Source organism: Colius striatus, chromosome 3 (assembly GCF_028858725.1).
Source record: "Colius striatus isolate bColStr4 chromosome 3, bColStr4.1.hap1, whole genome shotgun sequence".
NCBI classification, from domain to species: domain Eukaryota; kingdom Metazoa; phylum Chordata; class Aves; order Coliiformes; family Coliidae; genus Colius; species Colius striatus.
Window position 1 is genome coordinate 71,397,427 of NC_084761.1, and position 17,766 is coordinate 71,415,192.

The 17,766-nt window shown below is 38.7% G+C and overlaps 1 protein-coding gene across 12 annotated transcripts in view; it reads left to right on the top strand.

Moving 5' to 3' along the window:
- Positions 1 to 17,766, top strand: part of FRYL (FRY like transcription coactivator) — a 174,571-nt gene that overhangs the window by 35,310 nt on the left and 121,495 nt on the right. Inside the window, exon 1 of one of the 12 annotated variants that reach the window (XM_061991906.1) lies at positions 10,744 to 10,760. The exons of the other annotated variants lie outside the window; for them this stretch is intronic. The gene's annotated coding sequence lies outside the window, so the exon portion shown is untranslated. Of the gene's footprint in view, positions 1 to 10,743; positions 10,761 to 17,766 lie in introns of those variants that run through there. 12 annotated transcript variants of the gene reach the window in all.

Genomic DNA, 17,766 nt, shown 5'->3' on the forward strand with positions numbered 1-17,766 from the left:
CAACTATAACAGAGAAGGGACCTCATGAGGTTCAACAAGGACAAATGTAGAGTCCTGCATCTGGGAAGGAACAACCCCATGTACCAGTACAGGCTGGGGGTCGAACTGAGCAGCTATGCAGAGAGAGACCTGGGAGTCCTGATAGTCCTGATAAACTAACCATGAGCCAGCAATGTGCCCTCGTGGCCAAGAAGGCCAATGGCATCCTGGGATGCATCAAGAAGAGTGTAGCCAGCAGGTCAAGGGAGGTTCTGCTCCCTCTCTACTCTGCCCTGGTGAGGCCTCATCTGGAGTCCTGTGTCCAGTTCTGGGCTCCTCATCTCAAGAGGGACAGGGAAGTGCTGGAGAGAGTCCAGTGCAGGGCCACCAAGCTGATCAGGGGACTGGAGCATCTTTCATATGAGGAAAGGCTGCAGGAACTGGGGCTGTTTAGTCTGGAAAAGAGGAGACTGAGGGGAGATCTTATTAACATTTATAAATATCTAAAGGGTGGGTGTCAGGAGGTTGGGACATCCCTTTTTTTTCTATTGTAGCTAGCAACAGGATAAGGGGTAATGGGATGAAGCTGGAACACAAAAAGTTCCACTTAAACACAAGAAAAAGCTATTTCACTGTGAGGGTGATGGAGCCCTGGCACAGGCTGCCCAGAGGGGTTGTGGAGTCTCCTTCCTTGGAGGTCTTCAAGACCCGCCTGGACATGTTCCTATGTGACCTGAACTAGATGAACCTGCTTCTGCAGGGGGATTGGACTAGATGATCTCTAAAGGTCCCTTTCAACCCCTAACATTCTATGGTTCTAACTATGTTTAATTGTGGTAGTTTGGTGGTTTTTTTTTTTTTTAGATGATGTAATAGTTCTAGGAGATACCTCAACTATGATTGTGTCGTGTCCCCCTCCCCCCCCTTTTTTTTTAATTGTATTGTATACTTGGCAGGATGCCTAACATGCTTTTACTGTAACTGTCTCAGGGTTTCATCTGAAGAATAAGCATGCAGGAATTTACAATCAATATACTTTTTTCCCCCCTCCTTCTGTGTTAGGAGGTTTGGGTGTGTTTTGTTTTGTTTTTGGAGTTGGTTTGTTTCCTTTTCTCCATACCTTGCCTTTACCCCATCCCAAAGAGCGACAAGTAATTTTAACAGTGCTTCTTTCTAGATGAGTATCAGTACAACTCACAGATAGGTCAGAAGGGCCTTTTCTTCATACTTACAGATTTTTTTAGGAGGTAATTAATTTGTTTTTCTCTTGAGATATGGTGAACAGAGCTTAGAATTTTTTTAACACTATTGTTTGCTTAATAGATCATTACTGCATATTTGTAGGTTTTATACATCTTTAGGACTTAAAGAACTTAAAAGGCTTTCTTAGGCTTAAGTAGGTTAGTATAAGGTTTCATATGACAGCTGAACCAATGGCTCAGTGCTGTGAAAAAGAATACTGTACCCCCTCACATGTAGAGTTGTCTTGTATATTCATTTGTGGTATTACTGGTGCATGTCTGTCTTCAGACTGTTCAATTTGCTAAATCAAGAGAAACCCTGCCTTCCTTCTCAATACCAATGGGTAGGCAGGAAACTGGAACGCTGAGAGAGAACCAATTGGCAAACTTAGGGAGTGAATGTCAGTAATCCTGGTGTTTGGGTTTTATTCTGATATTTTTGTCTTTCTGTCCTGCAGATCATAAGCTGAAAAGCCAGAAGTTGCAAGAACTCCAGTTAATTAAGGGGGAAAAAAAATATAGAGGTGAAATTGGACATTTCTTTACAAGTAATCTTTAAAACATTGTATTTAGGCTAATTCTTTGATATAATGCAGATAAAACTTACTGGGAGGAGACTGTAAATATCTCTTTACCTTTCTTAGCCACACTTTAAGATAGTTGGGAGAGAGATGAAATGAAGCTTTTGACTTGGAGAGGGGAAGAGAGGTGATGATATGGGGACAATGAGAGAAAATTTAATATAGCCAGAAAAACAAGTCTTCAGAACGTTCTGTGATAGCTGATTAAGAGAAGCTGTGAAGTGGTGAAGTCAACAAGATGAAGAGAAACTCATTGCAAAAATAATTATATATGCTACTGTAAAACCATTCTCTCTATGGTATATTGATAATACAAGTACATTAAAGTACTCTTTTAAATTCTTTGTGTCTAAATTGTCCACAGGTCTTGAAAGTGATGTTTTGAGAAGGAGGGAAGAGGTTATCATGTTGTTCCTTTTTGAGTCACACTGTAAATCTCTTGCATGTAGAACAGATTTAAAAACATAACCGGTGACATTTCTGTCTGCTTTCAATAATGTTTATCTGAGATCCAAGGTAAAGTCTGTAAGAGGCTTTGTAGAATGCAGCATGTAGTATCAAAATCTCGGCATATTTTTAAGGAGACATTTTCCTTTACATAAAAACCTCCTGTCTTTTAAAACACATTAAAACCAACCACCAAGCTAAAAAATCCAAAATACACCTTCCCTCCCCCACTCAATGCTCAAGGAAGTATACGTAAGGTCAATATAGAACTTACCAGGAAGATTAAATCAGCAGTTACATATGAAGATGCCATGCTAGTTACATCAGCAATTCAGATTGAAGTTACAGGAAGATTATAATTTTGACATTTTGTTAATTCTTCACCCTTAAAAGTCTGTGTTTCAAATTACAAGTTTTAGTTTACAGGTGATATAACTAGTCTTAATCTTCTCTAGAGGTGGTTTGTCTCTTTCTAAAGAAAACACGAATTGTAAATGGAAGAGGAAGGTATGACATGTCACTTTTGAGTAATGCAAGATACTTTTCGATGTCTGTTGTCAGTTTCTGTTGGCTGCAGTTGTTAGCTGTTTTATGTCTTTATGTAGGCTTTTCTAGACTTCCATGTTTCTAGTTTCATTTAAGTTCCTCAATAACAGAAGGATTCGTACCCTGTGAGTGCCAATTTGATATATGTTCCATCTAGGAAGTATTATGTGGATCCAAACTAAGGGAAAAAAATTTCAACTATCTTGATCAAGGACTACTTTGGAAAGCCTTTCCATTTGCAGTAAATGGCATGTCTCTAACTTGAATAATCTTTAAGTCGCCCTTCAAGTAAGGAAGTGTCATGAATGCCTTCTTCAGTTGGGAATATATTTTCTCAATTAGCAATTTCTGTTGAAGTATACCTGGGAAGCAGTGTTTGTGGCCTCTGCTGTTTTACTTGACATGCATGTTGCTCTCCAGCCAAGTTCTAAAAGGTACTGGCAAACGGAGACTCTCACAGAAGAAGCAAGGTTCTTGGCTTGTTCTTGAAGGTTTTTGGTGTTTATATTTATTCATGAAAAAGAATTTTCTTTTTAATAGAAAAAGCATAAGCATAGTCTCCACTTAACCTGAACTAGTTTCTACCATCTGATTTCAGATCTTCATTTTTCTTTGACTAGTGGAGATTACTGTGGAATGATACTGCCCCTTCCCATTTCATCTGCTCCTCCAGTTGCCAGGGTGTGGATGGAGAGCTTTCTTTGGTGTTGCAGGTGAAGTGATGAGCTTTGTAGCCGCCAGGTGATCTCCCCCAGTGCTGACTCAGGTGCATCTGCTGGCCATGGCTGTTTTGTAGTCCAGAAGCTTAAGCACTTTGTAGGGAACTTTGTGCTGTGGACTATGTGCTGAACTTCCAAGATGAATGTGGCCTTGTGACACTTTAGTGTGTGTTAGGTATTTGATCTCTGTGCATTTAGCTGCTTCTGAGTTTGTTACTTCTTGTTTTCTCCCTTCTTGATAGTTTGTATTTCTTTTCTTGCTTTTCTTAAATGTAACAGCACCCTTGCTGAGGGTAAAGGTTCAGAAATGACACTCATGAACTCCGTTAATTCTGATTCGAAAATCAATGTATATGTATTAATTACCTTTTTAATCTTTAAAGCATTTTTATTTTGTACTTCTACTTCAGGGTCTCATGAGAATATCTGTTGTTTCAGATGTACGGGAAAGCTGTAAGATTTGGCATGAGAAGCACTTAATTGCTTAAATCCTGGTTACCAAAGCATTAAAAAATGCTCAGCAAACATTTGCTAGCTTCAAAGTTAAGAAATATGCCAATTTAGTTCAGCTGTGAAGAATGCAACCTTAATGTAATAATTTGATTTATTTCTGATAATGGATGACAGAGCTCCTTATGCTCCTGCCGCATATAACTGAAACATTTGGAATGGCAATTTCAGGAGCTGAAACCTTGAGAGAAAACTACCTGTCCGTGCCTTGCTCCCACTTGCTTTCCTTCTCCCAACTGTAACTAGATCTTTCAAAGTCCTTATACTGTGTGTGCAGAGCTTGTGAGACTGCTGCCTATATAGGCATTTAGGGGACGGTAGGGTAAGTTGGTGGGGGGAAATGTGTATGTGAGGAGGTTTAGTAGAGACACCTGAGGTAGTTTCCACTTGTAACTGTGCAGTTCCCCATCCCTCTCCCTTCTAGTGGCAGAGGTGGCTGAACTGGATGTGCATCTGCATTATGGAGGGCTGTAAAGTGCTTTAATGTTTTAGCAGAACTGGGCTGCAGGCTGCCAATGGCTGTGATTTGGGACTAAATCCTCAGCTTTGCTTATGGTGGAGGGAGGAAGGCAGAAATGTCTCTCCTGGCACAGGGCAAAGCAAATATGCGAGCACCTTCAGCTGCCGTGCAAGTCCAGTGGGAGTCTGCATCGGGGAACTTCTGCTGAAGTACTATTGCATTCATGAGACTTAACAGACTTGGGACTTCTGTGCTGAATTTATCCCATAGGTAATTCAGTTTTGTTTTTTTAAGTTTTCCTGGATGAGTCCTAAACTCTTTGATTCCTCACTTCACCCCCTTTCCCCATCATGCTTTCTATAGGGATAGAGTAGCTGATCCTCACATAGTGTGAATATGATGTTTCCCATAAAAGTGGCACAGACATCAAGCAGCTTGGGAGGAGCAACAGAAATAGAAACATAGCTGATTCGTAGCAGTTGTCTTAAGGCCTTGTAGGGTAACAGAGCTAAGCCTTTCCCTGCTCTGTCCATTTAAACAACCAGTAACTAAGCAAGGATTTTCTGTGTAGCTCCATAACTGTTTACAGGTTCCAGTTAAAAGGTTGGTGAAAACTGGAGTGCTGGTTTCCCAAAACCAGCATGTTGATGCCAAAGCACAGTCAAGAGGCTGACACAATACAGAGTCGAGCAGATCAGAATTAAGGCAGTGATTTCAGGCTGAGACAGACAGAACTGTACTAATCAGACTTTATACCTTTAAAATTTAAAAGGTTTTTGAGATTTATTTGCAAGCATGGAAAGTTGAAATTGAGCATCTGAGAAGGGAGTAAATCACTGGGTTCACTAGAATTCTAACTACAGGGGTGCCTGTGAAAATTTCTCAGGCTCATGGGATACTGTAACAGCTATGGGTTCGTGTTTGATTTTATCTGTCTCATTTCCTCTTGGAGAGAGTTTGGTTAAATATCATATTGGAACTATCTGCTGGGTTATTTGAAGTGTTTCACCTTTTTATTACTGATTCATTTCCTTGTTATCTTTTGATGTTTGCTGATCTGGAAAGCTGGATTTTCAGGAAGGGCCAGATTGAAATCTGTTTAGTATAAATCCTTACAAAGTTGGTAGGATCTTCATTAAACTGCCTTGAAAGCTGTTCTATTTTTTTTTTTAAGATTTAATTTTTGTTTCTTTAAATATGTAAGGTATTTTTGCATTGGATTTTCTTTTTAAGGTAGAATTAATACTCTTAATGAGATCACATTAACTTACTGCAAAGTTCCATATTAACAGTAACCCCTGTGATCTTACTAAAAGACTATGTTCTGCAAAAAAAGCTGAGCATCTTGAGTGTCTTTCCAGAAGTAGTTCGAGAACTCGTAATTCTTTTTAAATGGGAAATATTATATGTGGTTCTTTGCCTGAATGCGTTTTTTGACAATCTATATCATCATGAAGATGAATGTAATAGGACTGAAAACCTCAAAGAAACTTTTGGAAGCAACAGTGACTGCATGGTTTTTACAGAATTTAAAAGAATGCCTTTAACTGTGTTTTTTAAATGAAATATTTATACTGGAATGATTAATGCAAAATATTTTGTAGAGAGATAAGTAGGTATATTATATTATCTCAACCATCCTAGTAGAAAACAGCAAGAACTGCAGTGAGGGAGAGAGGTAGTATGATCTGAATAATACTCCTAGAGAAATAAAGCTATTGTAGAATTAAGGAATAACACTTCAGGAAAAATAAAACCAAAAGGCTAAAGCTAAAAATCTGTAACGTTCCCTGTGAAACATAAAAACATAAATGAATGACATAAAATATTATTTCTTTTTAAAGTTTGCTTTTAAATGACCAAATTAAATATTGCTCTTTTAAGATAATTTATCCAGGAATATCTTCAGTCATGAAAGTCACCCTACTTTTTCAGCCTGTAGAGATGAGTTTGGAACAGCAAGAAAATGGCATGATGCTACATGAATTAAAGAAACGCTGTACAAATAACCTTTGCATAAATGTTTGTAGTAAATGTGATGATCCTAGAAAGTAGTAAGATCCTTTTAGAAATGTTTTGATTAAATTAAAAATGCTACAAATAAAGAGAAGGAAACTTGTGTTATTTGTGTTATCTATGGCACAATAGTGTCTGGTCTCTGACATTGCTCGGGTCCTATAAGCTACTTACAACACCCAGGGCAAATCTTCCCTGTGGTGTGACTGGACTTGCTGAACATGTACTGAATATTACATCAACAAAGTGTGTGTTCTTTGATGTGTGGAATTGACTGTGCTTGTGTGGGTCAAGCATGCTATGGTTGAACAGTGCCATGAATGGATAGTCTAATACTTTGCAGAGCAGTTGGGTTTACTTCACAACAGTCCTAAAATGTTTATTTTAGGATAAAATAATGGGTTTATTTGCAACCTGAAGTCTGCAGACTTAGGTTGCTGAAATGCCTCAAGCAATTTGCTTTTAGACATCCTCTTTACTAAAAGATTTTCATATCTGTGTAAAAAGCATGGTGTGGAATGAGCACTTGCATTAATCATTTTAGTAGTGTGCACTTGTGTTTGCAGATTGGACACTTCTGCTTTAGTACACCTACAGTCCTATTCTGGCCATGTTCTTCTAAGAGCTTACTGATAACCTGTGTGCTAATGCACATGTACCTCACCTTGACTCTTGAGAAACTATCAAAGCCACAGACTTTATAGTAATCTGCTCCCTTAAATAGTGGAACTTATCACTGGTCCAGAAACAAAAGGTATGCAGATATTTGGATCAGTATATAAACTACATATTTACTGGAATTCTGTAATGCCGTTTTTGCTGTTTTCTACAGAGATGGTCAAGATAACAGAGTATGATTTGTCTACTTAATCAGCCCACTAATATAAATATGCAGGAATGTTCAATTTGTTTCGTTTTAGATTCACCTACATAAAACGGTGCCACATCAAAGCTATTGACTTATAGTTAAATGCAAGTGCTTTCATTTCCATCTTCTAAGTAGTATAATAATAATCTCACAGAAGACTTCCCATATAAAGTGATAGGTATTTTTAGACTCTTTCACAGTGGGCATATTTGTTGCACTCAAGTTTAAACACAGTGTACTTTCCAGAAGTCTGCTTCATTTTCCCCTCTGAAAATGAGGAACTGGAAAAGAATCCATGTTGTAAATTACGTTTCCTTACACAGTTGTAGAAGTATACAGTGATGATACCTTGTAACTCTATACAATGAGTTTTATTGGGCTCTTAGTGGATTAGCCTTGTGTTCGCTTGGCAAGATACAGAGGCTGGTAATCCATGGGGTCTCTTTCCTGCTTCTACTATTCTTGTTTCCATTAAAAGTAAAACAAAAGGTTACATTTTAAATTTAGTAGTTTATCCGGAAATTTTCAGAGTATTCTACTATCTGATAGGTTATTTCATTAATTCAATTCAAAGGACATGTAAATTGGGTGATGAAGAAGGAATGCTTGGAAAGCTTGTGCACAGTGGTATAATAAGGTGATGCTTATGCTATTGATGCCTATATGAGAATGGTAAGATACAGATTACCCCTCTTGTTAAATGGAGTTGTATTTTGTTTTGCTTTGAGTGGGGTAGGCAGTAAAAGTGTTCTTCAGTCTCAATTTAATTTTGTCCACTGAATCCAACTTAGGTCTGTGCTTATATGTAGGAAAACGTGTATTATGTATTTTTATGTCTTGTAATATTAAAGATTTTTATTTACAAAGTATTTTTTGTTCCTAATATTATAGATTCCTAGTCTTCATATACTTCTACTGAAATCTCTGGAAAGAAAGCTTTATACTCTTGGTATATACTGTTCTCAAAATATTCTTAACATTCTGGAAGTTTTTAGTGGGCTAAAATTTTCTATTGAGCTTAACTGCACTTAAAATTACTTGCTGGTATCCTTGGGGAATCCCTATCAACAGTGATCAGTAGTTGATGTTATGAATAAATAATAAGACAACAAATCTCAGATGCCATGGCAGAAAGCCATGTAGCTTGCTTGGTCAAACATATCAATATGATAAATACATGCAAATTTTAAAAAATATTTCCTGCTTTTCATTAACTTTTGAAACAGTGTTTTATAGGAATACTGGCAACGCTTCTGTTTGTTGAAAATCTTCTTAACAGGACTCCAGAAGGTGAAACATTGAGATTAGTATTTCTGTGGGGTTGTTTTAGTACATCCCCTGGGGTTTCTGGGATGATTGTTTTTTAATAAGTTTCTGGCACTAATAACTTAAAGAATAAAAGCTGAAGAAGGGGAAAGAGCAACTACAAAGAACCCAAAGTGTATTTTAAAAAGTCATTATTTTTGAGGTGCTGGGAGAGTTGGCTCATGATTTTGGAATGCACACTGTTAACAAGGATTCCTTTGAAGAACTCTCTGTAGCCCAGTGTTAAAGGCAGTCAGAGACAAACCATAATTAATACAGTCTTTCAAATTAGTGGTGAAATTCATCAGCTGGTTCCAAAATCTGACCTTTATATCCTACTCATAACAAAATACAACCTCTGTTGTATCTTATTTATTAAGATGAAAACGGGATGCTTGAAGTATAACTTTGAATATATTCATAAAAGAAGTGATGAAAAGGGAATATGAGGTAACTGGAGGATACTGCATTGGCAGTATCACCTGAAACAGGCTTATCAAAGAAAGTTTGATGCAATGTCCAAAGAATGGGTGCTCATTTTATATCCTATCTGGGAAGAAACATAGAGGACTATCCAGATACAGGTAGCAATTTCATATCTTCTTATACAAAAATGGTTTTTGCATGGGGAGATGTTAATTTTTGGGAGAAGCGTGTATGTGTGTAGATTTCAAAACAAAACAAAGACCCTAACAAAAAAAACCCAAAACCACAAAACACCAAAAGTATTTGATGTACACAATTCTTAAATATTTTTTGATCACTGCAGATAATTCTAGTTGATCTGAGGGCCCAGGCATGGTTTCTTCCTCATGGGTAGTTTGCTCTTAATACACGATGGGAGGTAGTTCTAAAAGTTTAAAAAAAAACCAAAAAGAAACTTAAAGCAAGTTTAGTTAATCACTCTTGGACTCATATGATTAATTTTTTAGTTCATCTGTGCAGTGTGGGTCAAGTTATAGTTTAGACATAATTAACTGTTAGTAGCTAGTGTCTCAGTAACTTGAGTACTCAGTTCTCTCAATTTTTTCACCCAAGGGTAATGTTATACCTGTATTTGGTAGCAGTTATGGAAATAAGCATTATTTTATCCATATAATTTCTTCTGTCAGTATGCAGAAATATCTCTGAAATTTTCACCTACTTCTAGATTTATGCATTAAAATCTCAAGACATTTTTGAGATGTGTTTTTGACTTATGTCATCTCAAGCTGACAGAGGGCTAACATGGTTTGACTGTATGTGACACTGGTTGAAGAGAGAAGGAGATATATCTTAAACTGCTTTAACTGTGTGCTGAAATGGGCAAAGACTATTGATGGGATTATCTTACTTTATCCCAAAAGAAGAGTGGTGTATCTTGATCCCTCTTTAAAGGTTGGATTGCAGCCCTAGGAATCCAGAGCCTTTTTACATGTAAGATACTGTGAGATGGTACTGAATGAAATAAAGAAATCAGAAATGTTGGAATTACTTTAAGGCCCTTAAAAGATACTAAGGAAAAAAATCATACTGTTGCTAGCTGTAGATGTCTCTAGGGTCTCTTGCAGACATCCACCATGGGAATATTACCTCCCCAGTGCACTTGTTTTTCATGTTTTTTACTTTTATTTTGCGGATCGTAGTTTAGTCGCAGCACAGAGCAATGCAGGCCAGTTTTATTTAATCCACTGCACTTCTCACAGGTCAGCTGGGAGTTCATGTAATAGTCGGTAGAGCGCAAGCAGCCTTTTATAGCCCCTTTTTTGGTTTTACGCACAAACAGTTGCGTAGGTTGGAGCCCGTCTCCCTCCCTTCCAGGGTCCCTTTCTTCCCCCGTGCGGGTCCCGCGCTGGAGAGGGCGGGGCCTGGCGGGCGAGGCGGGGTCGGGCGGGAGCTTCCCCCCCCGGGCCCGCGGGCCGCCTCCCCCGTCAGGCGCGCGCCCCCCGCACCCTGCGTCAGCGGGCGGGCGGCCGGGCGTTCGCGCGGCAGCGGCGCGGGCCCGGCGGGCGGCTGCCGCCCTGCCCGGCACCATGCTCAGCCTGCAGGACTCCCTCTTCTTCGAGATCAGCATCAAGTCTCTGCTCAAATCCTGGAGCGGTAGCAGCGGTGAGTGCGTGTCGCGGGCACCCGCAGCGCGGCACAGCGGGCTTTGATTTGGTTTTTTAAAAACTATTTAATTTTTTTTTTTTGCGCTGCTGTGTAAGATGACACTTTTAAACCAGGTTTTTAGCAGTCCTATGTGCTGATGCGACTTGGTGTAGCCACCGTGAGAGGTGAGCAAAGTGCACTGTCTGCTTCCAGCTTATCATGTAAGATATATATATCTCTGTGTGTGTGTGTATATATATATATATGTGTGTGTGTGTGTATATATATATATATATATATATTTTCAGAGACTGTAGTTGTTTCAGTCTGGTAAAGTTCTTTGCAGCCTTTGATGTCCAAGAGAGGTGACAAGCGGATGCTGATCTCTGCGGAGTTATCAGATGCTGGCACTATGGCTTAGTTCTCCCAAGCTGCAAATGCTCCTTTGAAGCAAAACGATCATCCCCAGACCGAGTGTTTACAGGAGGGTTTATTTTTGTGCCTTGAATCCATTATTATATCTGCAAAAAGTGCCCACTTTGACCTTCTAAACGTCCCGGATCTAGAGTTTCTGCAAGGATTTTTAGACTTAATTACACCAACGAAGGCAAGGATGCTGTTCTTGGTAAAGGCAAGTGGTCTGTCCTCAGATCACCCCTTCACACATGCTTCAATGCAGGGTCTCTGGTCTGAGAGCAGCCTTGCACTGTGTAGCAGGCTCTACTTCCATGAGCACAGCAGCTTAATGACAGGACGTCAGGAAATGATAAAGATGACGTAACAGCACGTCAGTAAAATATTTCTTATGTCTGAAGTTTCCTGTTTTTGTAGAAGTGAAAGTCCAAAGCAGGAGATACCTGATATCTCCACCTTGTTTCATTATTTATTGTTTGAAGTATGCTGAGATGCAGTTTCCGCATGCCAAACACTTAATGAAACTACTTCTGTTGGGATTTTTACCCTAATACAGCATTGCTTGTTCCATCTGTCTGTCTTGTTTGAAGGAATTAGTAGTCACTTATTGTACAGTGCACTAATCAGGGTTAGGAGAGTATGCAGAAATTTAGTTTGTCATGATAGCTTATTCAGATATGAGATTTATTTTTTTTAACTAACTGCTGTAATTCAGGTTTTGGACTAATAACTTCTAGATTTATGACTTAAAGCAATGAATATTTTGGGACAGGCATCTCCTTGTAGGTTTGGGAAACTGTATGTTCTAAGTTATACCTTGTAATGGTATTGACAGTTATTAATGTTCTTGATGGAAAAAAAGATAACAGGTAGAAGATAGCAAGGTGAAGGTGTCTCATGAAAATCATTTAAAGTCATTTAAAATCTCTTAACGTTTATTTTATTTATGTGTATTGTTTTCAAACTAAGTTAATCCACAGGGTACATTTGTTTAAAATAAGTTAAAACTACAACAAGATAAATAATTTCTATATACATAAGGAGATGAATTGCAGAATCTAGACTAGACAATTGTTAACTGTTATAGTAATAATCAAAAAGAGTGTCTGAGAAGAGGTTATATAGAATGTTATGTTTTCTCCTTTATGTCCTCTGTTATGTAAGCACGATGGAGGAAGATCTTTATGACTTTTTCATCAGGAAGTGGTACTTGGATCATCTACCAGCAAATTAATTTTCTGTGCATACTGATTAGATAGCTGGGGCTTATTTCACTTTTTTTCCCCATGACTGTCTCTCACTCTATTTGTGAAAATGGCCAGGATTACAGCATAGTTGCATGCCCACTCTGTAAGCGTGTGAGAGTCGCATTCTGATTGCTTTCCAGAGCAGACCTCTCTGCAGCCTGTACCAGGTTGAAGTTCTGTGATTCACATGGATAGCTTAGTGAATTGAGCTGGAGCAGGCAAGCCATCTGCTTTTTTTTCACAAAGTATTTTCCAAGCCAGTGATGCAGTATGTGGAGAACAAGGCATTACGCAGTATTTACATTGAATATGTGTTTTGAAATGCAATAAAAGTGAATATACTAAGGAATTACTTGAGAGGTTTTTGCTGTGCTTTCATACAGTTTTTTGTATGCAAATGCTTTTTTTTAATGGTTTATATGATAACTTCAGAATTTTGTATGCTAAGGAAATCTGAAGTGGAATGGGAATGCTTGCATGCATTTCCATATACATAAATATAAGCATCTGTAGAGAGTGTTTAAGTATATAACAGGAAGGCAGCAAAGCTCCATGGGTCTGGTTCAGGGCTTGCTTAGCTGGCATAATGTTGTTGCAGTGCTGGCTAAGGTTTTATTGTAGTCGATCTCTCTTTCACTAACAACAATGAAGTGACATTTGTATGGCCTAGTTTCAGAATGCTATCTCTGTGCCAACGATTTTAGGCATTACTTCTTTTTAAATGGAGTGGGGAATGTTCTTTTAGTCCAACAATAAAGTGAAGATGTTCACACTTAAGAGCTCTTTGCTTACTGAAGTCTTGGATTTAAAGGAGGCTTTATGCTGTCTTATCATCAGGTTGTTTGGCTCCATAGCATTTACAGAATCTTAGTTGGGATAATCCAACTTAACTTTCTTAAAGTTATGGATTCCGTTGTTTAGTCCATTACAGTTTCAATATGTAGTATGTTTAACTATTCTTCTGAGGTTTATGATTTTGTAGCAAAAATACTAATTTTGAATATTATATTTGTCAGTTGGTGTGAGAAAGCTCTGACATTTGTCCATAAATCCCTTTTTTTAAGGTTAGGAGGTCTGGATACCATGAGAATTGCTCTTAGTAATGCAATATATGAGTTCAAAACCCAAATGTGATGTGCTTATTGTGAAAAGTATTACGTAACAAATACCTTCCTGTAGGATGTGACATATGTTTTAATGAAAGCTGTGCATGTAGTTCCAAGGCTTACAGTCCAGACAGGAACAACTTTCCAATAAACACGAGTATGACCCATTACTGCTTTCTTAAAAGCTCTTTGTGTTTCTAATATTTACTGTATTGGTAATTTTGTCCAAATTCAGACATAAATAATATTTTTCGATAATAAAAATAAGAACAAAAAATGTTATCTTACTGTCCGTCTAATAATGGATTACACAACTTTCTGTTCCTGTGCTGCAGCTGTGGTGTGACTGACTGATGAACAGAAGAGTACTCCTGTCCTGTGGGTGCTTCTGTATCCTTGAACTTGTCCCTACCTTCTTTTGGTGAATCAATGTTAGAGGTGGTTCATGAGATTTTCATATCATCTTGCTCAGCTTGATTCAGAAGTTATGCATATATTTCAAGAACTTAGATATCAAAGGTTGTTGCCCTTGGTCTCTTTCTGATGAGGATTTGTTTCACTGATTTTCAAAGTTAATTGTGAGCCCAGGAACAAAGTCATAGCAGCAAAGTATCTGTCTATACAGCAGTCATGTTTGAAAATGTGTTATAAAATCAGACAGAAATGGAGCAACTTTAAAAGGAAGTGAATTGTTGGAACTATGGCTGCCAGGTGCTGACAAGCATGTGAAAACCAGGAAGCTGCCTGGCAGATGATTCTGAATCATTCTTTCTGTGAATTAAAAAAGCACTTGAAGAATTGCTTACCTTCCCATAGGATTCACTTGACTGAAGAGTACTTCTTTCTTTACTAAGCAAAAACGAACTCCTGGCTCTCAAGAGAGTTTCTGCTCTGGTAATACAGTATTTAACAAAGTAGATGTAATGGATTAATTTTTGTCCTGTGGCTCTTTGATGACAGCAATGAAATTTTAATTTAAATAAAAAAGGGTGAGATCACATTGCTGTCATAGCATTGTAAAGTTTATGAAACGGGACCATATGAAGAGTCGTGGAGATGAGGTGAGGTGTGTGCAGAGGCATGCATGGAGTTAGCAAAAGGTTGGTTGTACTTCTGTTGCAGTTTGGTAGTGGATTATACTTTTTAAAAGCTATAAAAGCACTATTTGTTAATATTTTAAGAGTGATTACTGTATGACAAATTTCAGCTTGTTTTCCCAGCAACTGTTGAATTGCAAAGAATAAAACCAATGGAAAAAAAGTGGTCCAAGATGTGATTCCTCTTTGGAAGAGGAGTCTCTTCCAAATTGTCCTTTCAGGTAGTAGTTATCAGTGGCAGTACGGTGTTCTAATATTTCAGACATCTTTTCATGTCAGCTTTATATTACAGTGGCAAAATCAGTTTTGCTTCACAATTGAGAAATGTTATTTTCAAGGGATACTATTGTTGATGCCTTTTAAAACAATAATAGTAATTAAATAAGTGTAGTATTAAGTAGGGTGTCAACTTTATTTCTTCAATGTTAAACATTCCAAATACTAATGTACTCAGTCTCTTTGTGAGGAAACTTTTTGTTAGTTCGTAGGATTGTAGAATTGTTTGGTTGGTTAAGATCATCCAGTCCAACCACTAACCTAACCCTGACAAGCCTACCACTAAACCATGTCCCTCAGCACCTCATCTGTGCATCTTTTAAATAACTCCAGGTATGGTGACTCCGCCATCTCCGTGGGCAGCCTGTGCTAGAGTTTAACAACCCTCTCAGTGAGAAAGTTCTTGCTCATATCTAATGGAAAACTCCCCTGGTGAAACTTGAGGCCATTTCCTCTTGTCCTATCACTTATTACTTAGAAGATGAGACCAACCCCCACCTCTCTACAACCTCCTTTCAGGTAGTCTAGAGAGTGATCATGTCTCCCCTCAGACTCCTCCAGGCTAAGCAACTCCAGTTCTCTCAGCCGTTCCTCGTCAGACTTGTTCTCCAGATGCTTCATCAGTTTTGTTGCCTTTCTTTGCACACAGTTCATCACTTTAATGCCTTTTCTTGTAGTGAGGGAACAAAAACTGAATGCAGTATTTGAGGTGCAGCCTTACCAGAGCCGAGTACAGGGGCATAATCACTTCCCTGTCCTGCTGGCCACAATATTTCTAAAACAAGATGGAATGCTGTTGACCTTCTTGGCCACCTGGGAACACTGCTGTGTCATGTTCAGTCAGCTGTTGCTTAACGCCCCCAGGTCCTTTTCCTCCGGTCAGCTTTCCAACCACTCCTTCTCAAGCCTGTAGTGTTGCATGGGGTTGTTGTGGCCCAAGTGCAGGGCCCAGCACTTGGCCTTGTTAAACCTCATACAGTTGGCCTCATTCATTGCTCCAGCCTGTCCAGATCCCTCTGAAGAACCTTCCTGCCCTCAAGCATTGACTTAAAAAATCATGAGTTATATTGAAGCTCCACAGATGATCTCTAGAGAATATACCACTTTTCCCTTATCATTATGTCTTTCAACATTTTGACTTACTGAAAAGTGAAGTTTTAAAATGAAAGATGAATATAAATTTGTTTTGAAAGAGCTGCTACATTCTTCTCCTTTATTTTAAAATGTGTTGAAGAGTACTTTATGATAGTAAATGTACTTAGAGATCCCTGACCAGCAAGTTTGTTTGCTGTAGGAGGGATGTGCATATGTTGATGTCTCCACAGCCTGTCAGTTGTCACAGGAAAACCAAGTTTTTGTCAGTAGTTAATAACCCAATAAAACATGAATGTATGATTTTTTTAAAAAGCAGATTATGGAGTGTAACCTCCATATTTGGCCCTGTTTATAAATTTAGATGTTCTTTAATGATGGCTACTTGTGTACCACATAGAATCCTAGAATGGTTTGAGTTAAAGATTATCTAGTTCCAACCCTGCTGCCGTGGGCAAGGACACCTTCCACTAGACCGGGTTGCTCAAAGCTCCATTCTACCTGACCTTGAACACTTTCAGGGATGAGGCACCCATTACCACACTGGGCAATCTGTTCCAGTGTCTTACCACCCTCATACTGAAGAACTTCCTGATATTTAATCTAAATCTGCCCTCTTCCAGTTAAAGCTATTGGGGCACATAAGATTCTGAGTCATGGCATCTCCTGATGTATGGTGTATTTGCATACAGTCAGTTAAATGAAATGCCAGTAACATTCTGTGTAGTAAAATCTGCTATGTAAAACAAAATACAGCTTTTTAAATTTTTCTTTCTTTCAGGGATAGAGTTGAAGTAACAAGGTCCATAAACAAACGTAGACGAGAGTCAGAATCATAGGTTGGTAGTGGTTGGAAGAGACCTTTAGAGATCATCTAGTCCAACCCACCTGCAGAAGGAGGTCTGTCTAGATTAGGTTATACGGGAACATGTCCAGGCAGGTTTTGAAAACACACCCTCCCTGGGCAGCTTGTGCCAAGGCTCCCTCACCTTCACAGTCAAAAAGTCTTTCTTTATGTTTAAATGGAACTTGTGTTCCAGCTTCATCCCGTTACCCCTTGTCCTGTCACTGGACACGATAGAAAAAAGTGATGCCCCAACCTCCTGACACCCACTATTTAGATATTTGTGAATGTTAATAAGATTCTCCCTCAGTCTCCTCTTTTCTAGACAGTCCCAGTTCCCACAGCCATTCCTCATAAGGAAGATGCTCCAGTCCCTTGATCATCTCAACTAGGGTATAAGTAGATCATCCAAACAAGTCACACCATTGTGCCACCCTGAAGCTGAAGAATACCCAGTATACTTAAGTGAAAGTTCTGATTTTGTCAAATTTCTTCAGTCCCACTCCATTAGATGTGGATCAAGTGAACAGGATGAAGATGAGAGCTTTGCCAAAAGTGGTGGCTTTGACCCTAGCAATGCAGCTGTGTCACTTTTTCACTTTCCAACTGTGGTACTTATCCTTTTAGTGAGTCGTTCTGGGTCATTACATCAGCAGACATTTTCTTGGGAAGGTGCAGAATTTGTTGTTAAATTATCCAACTGAGTTATCTCAAGGCAGTGAGGATGGATGTGAGGACTGGTGTAAAAGGTGTCCTGGGACCACCTGCCTAGCAGTGAGAGGTTGACTGCCTCTTAGGGTAGGCATGTGTGTGTGTCTCAGTTTTGCTGGATCATTGAGTCTTGGTGTCATGTGTATTATGTGGGAGTTTCTTGATATTTGCTCATTTTTCTTTTGTATTACTGAAGCTGTATGATTATTTTAGAGATACCTTTGGGTTGGTCTAGCT